This window comes from Alosa pseudoharengus, unplaced genomic scaffold (assembly GCF_046254945.1).
Source record: "Alosa pseudoharengus isolate Yale_2024_CS ecotype anadromous, Long Island Sound unplaced genomic scaffold, YU_APseudo_1.1 YU_APseudo_1.1_scf_17, whole genome shotgun sequence".
Lineage (NCBI taxonomy): Eukaryota > Metazoa > Chordata > Actinopteri > Clupeiformes > Clupeidae > Alosa > Alosa pseudoharengus.
The window spans coordinates 19,875,202-19,886,662 of record NW_027468640.1 but is presented as its reverse complement, the minus strand read 5'-3'; the positions used below and the strand labels follow the sequence as shown (position 1 = coordinate 19,886,662).

Genomic DNA, 11,461 nt, shown 5'->3' with positions numbered 1-11,461 from the left:
TGTAGGCCTACCACTTCTAAAGATTAAAATACACAAACTTTTAGAGGCTGATAATAATTTGGGAAGTTGGTTGGATTATTGAATTATTGTACAAAATGTATTGTTGTGTCACACACACACACACACACACACACACACACACAAACAAACAAACAAACACTCTCTCTCTTTGATGCTCACCAACTCTCTCTTTCACTTTCAGCTCTCCTCCCTTATTCTCTGGGGGTTTGACTTTTGCGAGTCTATCTCTCTCTCATCACACTTCAACATCTCAGTCTCTCAGTAACACGACGGCACACAGCATGGAGCTCTGTCTTCTGCTAGGTGAGTCAATCATGTGTGTATGTGTGTTCAAACCGGCAACCCTCCGGTTACAAGTCCGAAGCGCTAACCAGTGTTGCCGGTCTTCTGCTAGGTGAGTCAATCATGTGTGTATGTGTGTGTGTTTGTGTTTGTGTGTGTGTATGTGGTGAGGGGTTGATCGATCTGGAAGTTTCTTTCCCTGTGACTTTCACCAGCTTTCATTATCGGCATTGAGCATATAGACAACTGTGGCTCTGCTCATACTCACATGATTTGTTGTCTGTCCATGTTGTTGAGTGATGCAAAGAAAATATGCAAATGCAAGAATTAATGAATGTAAATAATGACGGTTTCTTTTTGTCATTGAAATATTACCCCTTTTATATAAAAAATACTGTTGCTTCAAGGGGTTTTACACAATGTCATGATCAAAGTGATTATTTGAATCAAACGTTATGTGAAGTACTGATATATGTATATACTGAACTATTGTCCAATGCTAATTTTAGAATTCTGATACGACAGGAAGAAGGGTTTCAACCACAAGTCACATGTCTGAAAGAGTTATGATTTATTTCATGGATGTCATTGATACAAACACTGCTACTATGTGGTCGTACTTGTCTGTGTGGGGGCAGCCGTGGATTACTGGTTAGCGCTTCGGACTTGTAACCGGAGGGTTGCCGGTTTGAACCCTCACGGGATCATAAGAGTATATACTTGTTTTGTGTCTGTGGAAAGGCAGGCTGCTATAATATAAAACACTAAGGGCCCTAATATGTACTGTGTGTTTTTCTGATACAAACACTGCTACTGTATGTGGCTGTACTTGTTTGTGTTGTGTCTGTGCAAAGGCAGGTTGCTACAATATAAATCAGTAAGAGCCATGACTAAGAGCCAGCCAAGTTTTAGTCAATCCTACGTCTAAAAAGCTTACAGTAGCCTGATATTGTCATCAGGGGTGTAGTGGTAAAATAAGAGGTGGGTAAACTATGAATTCTCTGATCACGGTGAGGTGGACTGCGTCATGCGGTATCGGATTTTTAAAAAAGACATTCAGAACATGTTTGATGATAGAGGTTATTGTTCAATGTTTATAACAATATCAATGGTATTACATGTAAATGGTTCCTAGAGTGTTGATGAGCGTACATTTTGTAAATGTGGATAATACAGTGCAATCTATTCAGAATTTGAGTATGTTACTGTTCCAATGGGCCGTGATTATGGGGCGTTTTTCAAACGATACAGGAGGGGAAATGCAGAGTTTTTTTCCATATATCCACATTGGCTGGAGTTTTCAGAAATAATTGTTTCAGTGATAAAAACTTCGGTTTTTGTGTAAATGAAACGCCAAACTGCCTGGTATGCATTTTACTACGTGTAAATGGGGTCTTAGAAGCTGTCTGTCTAGCTTCTAGACAGCGTTTTTGTTGCAAACAAAATCAACCTAAACATGCTCAGATTATGTGATAGATGAGGCGCCGTTGATCATCTCTCCATTGTCGTACAAAGTCGCCCAGACAATTTGATTGGCCCGAACAGGTCTGCTTCAGGCATAGTTGCTCCACAACGGTCCAGAGCGAACTTCTCAACCTCATATTTTGTAGGCAGGGCTAAGTTTGGTTGGCTTCCAGGGTAACTAAAGCTATTTCTTTATAACAAGGCGAAATTGATTTACTAATGAAACACCATGGGAAAGATCTTAACTGCAATCATTGCTGAGCCAGCTCAATGCTCATACATATCACATAGGTACAGTACATGCATGATAACTTTGCTTGTTGATAGACTTTCCACCTTGCCAGTCATTTAAATTAGGGCTGTAAATATGACTACAGTGGTTGGCAATGCTGTAAAAGAAAGATACAATATTGGAATCACAATACATTTCGGCCTTGATGGCAATGCTTTATGCATAATTGAAAAATAGGTTTAGACATTCATAAGCATTTTGACTGCATGCAATTGGTTTTGATATTCAATGCTATTTTCTAGTACAACTCTCTCTCTCTCTCTCTCTCTCTCTCTCTCTCTCTCTCTCTCTCTTGGGCACTTGGGCAAATGATGAATTGCAGTTTGTTGTTCTTAGAATTATGGCTTCCTGGTGAGGCATCATGATAACGTAATGGCTAAGGAGCTGGGCTAACTGCGTGCAGTGATCATACAAGTTGTGGGTTCAATTCCCTGCTGCCACTGTTGTGCTTTTGAGCATGGCACTTAATACTGAGTTGCACAGGAGAGAATTGCTCTTGAAGTAATTTTAAGTCCCTTTGGATAAAAACATCAGCCAGATGAATGTTGCTGTAGTAATTCCTTGAATTATGGCTACTGTGGTGTGGTGTGATAATAACTAAACTCTTGATTATATTGCATACTGGCATTATGTCTTGTACTTGTAACTTTGCACACACATTGATGTTTCACTTGAAGATGAAAGTAGCAGTTCAGATCTCTACTTTAAGGAAGAAAAAGTCAATTTTGGTGGTTGTTGTATGTAGATGCCTGCAGAAGAAGGGAACAAATTGCTTCCCACATCAACAGCACATCTGCTGAGATTGGTCACATGTGGGAAAATAATGATATCCAAATTGTTATTGCTATCATTGTGTGCTCACTAAAGCTCAACCAGTCACAGTAGGTAAGCTTAGGATCCGACTTTGTCAATGTTGTCTACCGTATGTCCACTTCACTTACACCTTCACTTACGCCTGGGAGAATCCAGACAAACCTCTTAACATATTTGAATTTGCTTTGCAGGTTAGTCTGACAAGTAGGCCATTGACACCCATTTTCAATATTCCAAAAACTCAGGCACCAATCACAATCACTTATCCAGTAGGGGCTGGCTTTATATAATGACAGATAAAATTCAACACAACCAATGGCTGCACTGGTGGCAACAGGGTTAAACAGATATGTATTTACATGTATTTTCTTTGGAATTCAGTAAACAACTTAACAAAATATTTAATAGCTGCGCTTCTGAAACATTTCACTGCTGGTTACGCCCCTGGAAGTCTTAAGTTAATGAAGACTTTCCAGACCCACTCACAATCATATATCATGAGACAGACATTGTTAGCCTCTGATGTTATCATCTGTACATATACATGTCGTGACTGGACATGGTACGGTACCTCTTATACATCTGGGACAACGGAATTCTTAATTATAGTGTAGCCTTGCTATTTGGAGTGTATGTTCGCTCGTGTATGTTCCTTCATGAGGGACACAGTAAAACTTCTCGCCAGGCTACAATGAACTGACTTTATTCGAGGATCACAACCAACACAACACGCAGTCAATCCCACAACCCACTCTTCCAAAATAAAAGTCTCCTTTCACAATTGACATTCCCATATTAAAAGTCTCCTTTCACAATTTACATTTTTGTGTTAAAAGTAACCCAATCCTTCCTACAATAGCATTCAGGTACTTTCTCACATCACTGGATACTTGTCGCCCGTTATCCCCGTAGCCCTGCCTATCGCTACACTGAGTGTGCAGCCAGAGACCCCTGTGTTCACTGGAGAGGAAGTCACTCTGAAGTGTGAGATAGAGCCTGAGAGTGTATATGATCACATCCTGTTTTTATTTGCATTTTACACAACGTCCCACCTTTTTCTGATTTGGGGTTGTATATTGAAGTTATGTTCATCGTTTGTTTCAAAAGACGCATATTTAGTCGGTTTATTACTGAGTTTCTCAACCAGAGGGGGACCCAGAGAGCAAATCACTTTGCGTTCAACATTTTATTAATTCGATTCCATTGTTCTCAATAGAACTCCGCACACCAGCACTCTGCCGCCACCACCGGTGTGTGAATTACGATTCAGTTCTATTTTGTGGGCGCCGCTCCATAAAAAACTTCAGCGCTGATGTGTGCGGCAAGTGACCGGCACACTCAGGTCGGCGCTGGTGTCAACAGTGCTTTAGTGGCACAGTTGTAAAGTCATTCCCCATTTTGCAGCTCTATTGTCCAATCAAGTTTGAAATCCTTGATATTGCGAAAGCACACAATGACCTCAAATAAAAAATAATTGATAACTCACCTCAAATACATTAACCCAAAAGTAACACGACTTTCAACAGTAACAGTTCCACAGACAGAGCCACAGAGAGGAGAAGAGGGACAATGTCAATGATGAGTGTGGTCACATGGTACTTGTCAAAATGGGTCTGTTGGTCAAATAATCAATGAAAACAAAACTGACAGTCAGTGTCAAACTCAGCACTTTGGTGTGCAGCATTTCTCAGAAGTAGTTATCTCAGAAATTATGTTTTTATTTCTGGTTGACTACAGAGAACAGAGTATATATGTGATTCTATGGCATTGCCATTTTGCTTTTGTCTCTCAATCTGAATGTCTCACATTGTCTTTGTTTTCTTTCCTCGATAACAAACAATGGCAATTTGATATACTGTAATTACATTATACAACTATAGTATACTTAATGTTGAGTACAACTACAGTGTTCAAATTATAAAAAACAACTCAAGTAATGTTGTATATGACACTAAAATATAATCAATAATCTGTTTTCACAATTTGACCTTCAGTTCATACTTAAATCTAGGAAAGTAAAACATTATCAAAATTAATATTTCCATTTATTTTGTTGTATTGAAAATGCAGGTTACTTTTCTGTCAGAGGGAAGAAAATGTGTGCCATGGATGAATATTTCACTGAGTTTGCACAATATGGTACAGTGTTTGGGCACGTGCCCAATGAAGAGATGTGGCAAGCATGAAAGCTTTTTTTAAGTGGCAGCCCAAGTTGATGACATGATGATTCAGCATTGTGTGACCTCACTTTAACTTAGTAGAGAATGAGAGTGAGAGGCATAAAGAAGACCTGATGGAGATGTTGGGATCACCCCTCAGGTGTGGGAGTTGTCCAGGGTGCTGAATTGCTTGGTAGGCAGGGGTTGCAGCATGGGTCTCAGACTCTCACAAAGGCTTGCTTTGCCCATCATTACTTGTTCTGGCATGTGCTTTCAACAGTGCATTAACATCCATGTGAACCAACCTTAACACCAGTGACACGCAGATCAACTAAAGATGACAGTGAGCATTTGCCAAGCAGCCACAGGCCTCAAAGGCTCCGACCGCTGACCCTGTTAGCTTTCCTCTTCTTAAAGAGACAGAGCTCACTTCCTCTTGACCATGATCCATCATTATGCAGCTTTGTGTGACGTCCCATTAACTCAGCAGAGAATGAGAGTGAGAGGCATACAGAAGGCCTGATCCAGATGTAGGGAACACCCCTCAGATGTTGCAGATGCAGTTGTTCAGGGTGCTGAATTGCTTGGTAGGCATTGGTTGCCTGGGTTTCAGAGTTTCACAAAGGCTTGTTTTGCCCATCATAACCTGTTCTGGCATGTTCTTAGAACAGTGCATTATTATCATGTATGTGAACTAGCCTTGACACCAGTGAACCACAACAACTAAAGATGCCATAGTGAGCATTTGCAAAGCAGGCACAGACCTCAATGACTCAAACCGCTGACCTCGTTAGCTTTCTTCTTCTTAAAGAGACAGAGTACACTTCCCCTTTAGTGCTGTCATAGGGCTATAACACAATGATCACTCCTGATGCAGCTTCATCTAGCTGCTTAGGTCAATATATATGCAGTACCAGTCCTCTCTTCATCACAGAGTTTCCAGTCTCATCAGGGGCCACAGGACACTCAAAAGAACTGAACATGGCCACTGCGTAAAGAAACATGCTAACTTTTTAGGAAATTAGCTTATTTGCCATCTACACCAGAGTTATATAAGAGCATGCATACCGCTCTCTTCTCTGTGCGTGCAATAACCCAGTCTGACCCTGTTAGCCTAGCTTAGCATAATTCACTGGAGGTCGGTGAGAGACTATAGCTAAAACAGAGCTATAGGCCAACTAGTCTATTTCCAAGAAACTTGGTGTGCTTTTGCAAGAGAACAGATACATAGAGAGAGGAGGTTGGAGAGGAGGAAACGTGTCAACCATGCTTATGTTCACGTAGTTGTGAAAACGGACCTCATGTGTGAAACCAAAGATGACAGTTTATTAGCAACAAGCACAACAGCTGTGGCTCTTGTCCAAAGTGGCACTTCTAAGTATCATGTTTTGTAGAAATTGCTGTGGGAAACTTCTGCATGTATGGTGGTGGGAGACCAAAATTACCAACCACTGTACCTCACCCCCACACCCCCAACACACATACAAGAATAGAATTAGTAAAGAACATGAAAGTGGTGTGGGAAAAAATCCCCTTATATACAGGGTCGGTTTCCTGTACATGGCTAAAGACTAAAAGCCTAAAGCCTTTTTAACAGAAAACCTCATTGAATTTGTCTTATAGTCCTAGACTAAGGCTCAGTCCATGTAGAGGTAACCGACCCCTAGTACTCCTGCCATTGTGGGTGGGGGCCAGAAAGGATCCTGTAGGATTGAACCATCCATCTGCACAGGCCTTTACCACACAGAGGAGAAAAGGAACACCGTCATGGAGCGTCATGGTTACTTAGTTGGCCACAATCACCCAGTGTAGGAGATCAAAGATGACAGACTGTCAACAGACAAGACAGCTACCGCTTTGTTTTTGTGAGGCATTATTTATATTAACTTTGTTATCTAGATAATTTGCTCCACCTCAGACTCATGTTTTCCTGAATGGCTTGCAATTTATACTATATTATCGTCTTGTTCTCTATCTGAGTCTGAGTGGCTGTTTCCTTTTCTCTCATTTTCCCTTTCTTTCCATCTCTCTATCACTCCATGCTCTGTCCGTTCTCCATCACTGTCTATTGCTAAAGGTTATAATGTGCACAATGAGAGGAGGTGAGAGGTTGTGGTTTTGCTCTGGTTTCCTCTCCAGGCCGTGATGTGTGCTGTGTGTAGGGTGGGCGCGCATTTCCTTTGTAGACAACATGAACAGAGCTAATGCAGTGGAAGTGCTGAACACTGTACAAATCAAAATTATCATTTTAATTAGATTATGATGCTATATATTGTGTTTTGTTGTTTATCTCCAACTCTTTCACAGTTTGTGTCTGAAACCAAGGCAACTGAAAAAAGGAACACTCAAAGCCCAAAAGGGGTATTTCGCGATGACAGCCTAGCCTGGGTGTTCCCATGCTGCCTTGCGCGCGATTTGATTCACGCTGCTAAGGCAGCCTGGAGACCATGGAGCAAATTTTCGCCTGAGATAGGGGACCAATCACAGAACAAGGGGGAAAGCAAGATGATGATGAGCTATGCACAGACGCATTTGATAGACATCCGTGGCACCCAATAAACGGATCTGGGCATTTTTTTCAAATACGAGAAAATGAACGCTTGGTTTCCAGACCACGTCTCATTGAGAAGTGGTGGCGCTAGCCAGGCTAATGACAGCCAGTGCTGAGTGCTTTTTGACGTTCACACATCAAGTTTGCACAGCAACATCTTTTTTTTTTATTTGTGGTTTTAGGCAGATCATAGCAGCCTTCAAACGGTCTGTTTCCCCTGCTTCCTCATTCACAGAAGCTGACTGCACAGAATATCACACATAGACACAGACACAAATGGCATTATAATAATACATAAAATCTCCACACCAAAATGCATGTTGAATGCATTTATTTTATTGTTAAAGGGACACCAGGCAACATTTCATTTGTTAATTACTCATCTTCGTAAGTCGGCATTTGGTTAAATGACTCATTACAGGGCGAATGAAGACTCTCTCGCCCGCCCCTACTGCCTGTAGAAAGAATATCCCGCTTGCAAGTTCAGTGTATCGTACCCGCCGACCGAACCAGGATCAGTTTACATCCTGCATCCACAGCACAGAGGCAGGCTAACGAAACCCTAGCGATTGTTGCAAACGTGTGTATAATAGCAGAGCTGGCGAAGAAGCAGCGAAAACCCTTGATGGAAGATGCAAAAAAAAGGAGAAGAGCTTCAGACCGAGCGAGGGGGAGTTTCGTAGAGAAAAAGCATCAGGCTTGCCTGGTGTCCCTTCAATTATCGCTTTACTGTACTTCACAAATCCGTCCCCTCTAGAGGATCTGGCTGACATACCAGTGGTGTAGAATATAAGTAGAAAAACAAAGTATCTGTCAGACATGAGAGGTTCAGGCCGTCGTCCTTTCCATCCTAATATCAGAGAAGATAAACACCTTCCTCTAAATAGTTCTGAAAACTAGATGTACCGCAGAGCGGTACAAAATATGACCGCCGCCCAGTCCAGCACATGTTTTCCACAAAAATAAGTCACGCTGAAAGGCATATATGATTCTAACTGTCTCTAACTGTCTGTGCATGTGCATGTGCATGTGCTTGTGTGTTTGCCTGTTTATGTGCCTGTGTGTGTGCATGTGCATGCATGCGTTTATATGTCTACTGTGTGAGTATGTGTCATACATAGGATTACTGTGAATGTATGTGTGTGCGTGTGTATCTGTTTATGCACATGTGTGCATATGGAATGGGTTTACATGACCCCTGGAGGCAAACATACGCAAAAAATTGGTCATCCTAGGCCTTACGGTTCTCAAGATATTCACAGAAAACTGTGTCTGCCCTACCCTCCTTTCGGGGGGTCCAGTTCAGCGGGGGGGCTACAGATCAAAACAAAAAGCGATGGTTCCATGCTATCCATGTGGGGTTACATGCCCACCAAGTTTCGTGTACCCCGGTTTTTCAGTGTCCCGGGAATCCTTGTTGGTGTACGGTCACAAAATGTACACATCAATTATTTTATTGTAAGGCCCCCCATGAACGAAAGTCCATGAAACTTGGCATGCATTCGGAGGTTGTCATAATGATCCTACACTTTCAATTTCGTGCAGTTTTGACCATGTCAGCCAGAGATATTTTGATGAAAACACTGAATGTTTTACTTTTTTGTGTTTAACTAGGTGGCGCTATACATTAAATGAATGGTTATGGAATGGGTTGACATGGCCCTTTGAGATCAACATACAAAAAAAAATGGTCCTCCTAAACCCTAAGGTTCTCAAGATATTCACAGAAAACTGTGTCTGCCCTACCCTCCTTTCGGGGGGTCCAGTCCAGTGGGGGGGGGGGCTACAGATCAAAACGAAAAAAGGAGGTTCCATGCTATCCATGTGGGGTTACATGCCCACCAAGTTTCGTGTACCCCGGTCTTACAGTGTCCCGGGAATCCTTGACGGAAATTTGGACATGCGAAAAAGGAAAAAAAAAAATCTGACTAAACCTATATGACTTCGCTGCGCGGCTGTCATAAATTATAATTCATCCACTAATATTACATATTAACATGTCAGCTGTTGTGAGCTTCTGATTTGATCATATGCCAGTTGTTGTGACTTCTGGTGCAAAGCAATCCAAATCTCTCATCTCTCCCATGCTTCCTCTGTCACTCAGCTATATGAGGATGGGTATATATTTGTTCTCCTGTTTCAGTTCCTTGTTCTGTAGGCCTACCACTTCTAAAGATTAAAATACACAAACTTTTAGAGGCTGATAATAATTTGGGAAGTTGGTTGGATTATTGAATTATTGTACAAAATGTATTGTTGTGTCACACACACACACACACACACACACACACACACAAACAAACAAACAAACACTCTCTCTCTTTGATGCTCACCAACTCTCTCTTTCACTTTCAGCTCTCCTCCCTTATTCTCTGGGGGTTTGACTTTTGCGAGTCTATCTCTCTCTCATCACACTTCAACATCTCAGTCTCTCAGTAACACGACGGCACACAGCATGGAGCTCTGTCTTCTGCTAGGTGAGTCAATCATGTGTGTATGTGTGTTCAAACCGGCAACCCTCCGGTTACAAGTCCGAAGCGCTAACCAGTGTTGCCGGTCTTCTGCTAGGTGAGTCAATCATGTGTGTATGTGTGTGTGTTTGTGTTTGTGTGTGTGTATGTGGTGAGGGGTTGATCTGGAAGTTTCTTTCCCTGTGACTTTCACCAGCTTTCATTATCGGCATTGAGCATATAGACAACTGTGGCTCTGCTCATACTCACATGATTTGTTGTCTGTCCATGTTGTTGAGTGATGCAAAGAAAATATGCAAATGCAAGAATTAATGAATGTAAATAATGACGGTTTCTTTTTGTCATTGAAATATTACCCCTTTTATATAAAAAATACTGTTGCTTCAAGGGGTTTTACACAATGTCATGATCAAAGTGATCATTTGAATCAAACGTTATGTGAAGTACTGATATATGTATATACTGAACTATTGTCCAATGCTAATTTTAGAATTCTGATACGACAGGAAGAAGGGTTTCAACCACAAGTCACATGTCTGAAAGAGTTATGATTTATTTCATGGATGTCATTGATGCAAACACTGCTACTATGTGGTCGTACTTGTCTGTGTGGGGGCAGCCGTGGATTACTGGTTAGCGCTTCGGACTTGTAACCGGAGGGTTGCCGGTTTGAACCCTCACGGGATCATAAGAGTATATACTTGTTTTGTGTCTGTGGAAAGGCAGGCTGCTATAATATAAAACACTAAGGGCCCTAATATGTACTGTGTGTTTTTCTGATACAAACACTGCTACTGTGGCTGTACTTGTTTGTGTTGTGTCTGTGCAAAGGCAGGTTGCTACAATATAAATCAGTAAGAGCCATGACTAAGAGCCAGCCAAGTTTTAGTCAATCCTACGTCTAAAAAGCTTACAGTAGCCTGATATTGTCATCAGGGGTGTAGTGGTAAAATAAGAGGTGGGTAAACTATGAATTCTCTGATCACGGTGAGGTGGACTGCGTCATGCGGTATCGGATTTTTAAAAAAGACATTCAGAACATGTTTGATGATAGAGGTTATTGTTCAATGTTTATAACAATATCAATGGTATTACATGTAAATGGTTCCTAGAGTGTTGATGAGCGTACATTTTGTAAATGTGGATAATACAGTGCAATCTATTCAGAATTTGAGTATGTTACTGTTCCAATGGGCCGTGATTATGGGGCGTTTTTCAAACGATACAGGAGGGGAAATGCAGAGTTTTTTTCCATATATCCACATTGGCTGGAGTTTTCAGAAATAATTGTTTCAGTGATAAAAACTTCGGTTTTTGTGTAAATGAAACGCCAAACTGCCTGGTATGCATTTTACTACGTGTAAATGGGGTCTTAGAAGCTGTCTGTCTAGCTTCTAGACAGCGTTTT

At 41.4% G+C, this 11,461-nt stretch overlaps 1 protein-coding gene across 1 annotated transcript in view; it reads left to right on the top strand.

Moving 5' to 3' along the window:
* The first annotated feature begins 208 nt into the window (after window positions 1–208).
* Window positions 209–11,461, top strand: part of LOC143127380 (hemicentin-2-like) — a 50,943-nt gene continuing 39,690 nt past the window's right edge. The window contains exons 1-2 of the mRNA XM_076288855.1: window positions 209–324; window positions 9,938–10,059. The gene's annotated coding sequence lies outside the window, so the exon portion shown is untranslated. The remainder of the gene's footprint in view (window positions 325–9,937; window positions 10,060–11,461) is intronic.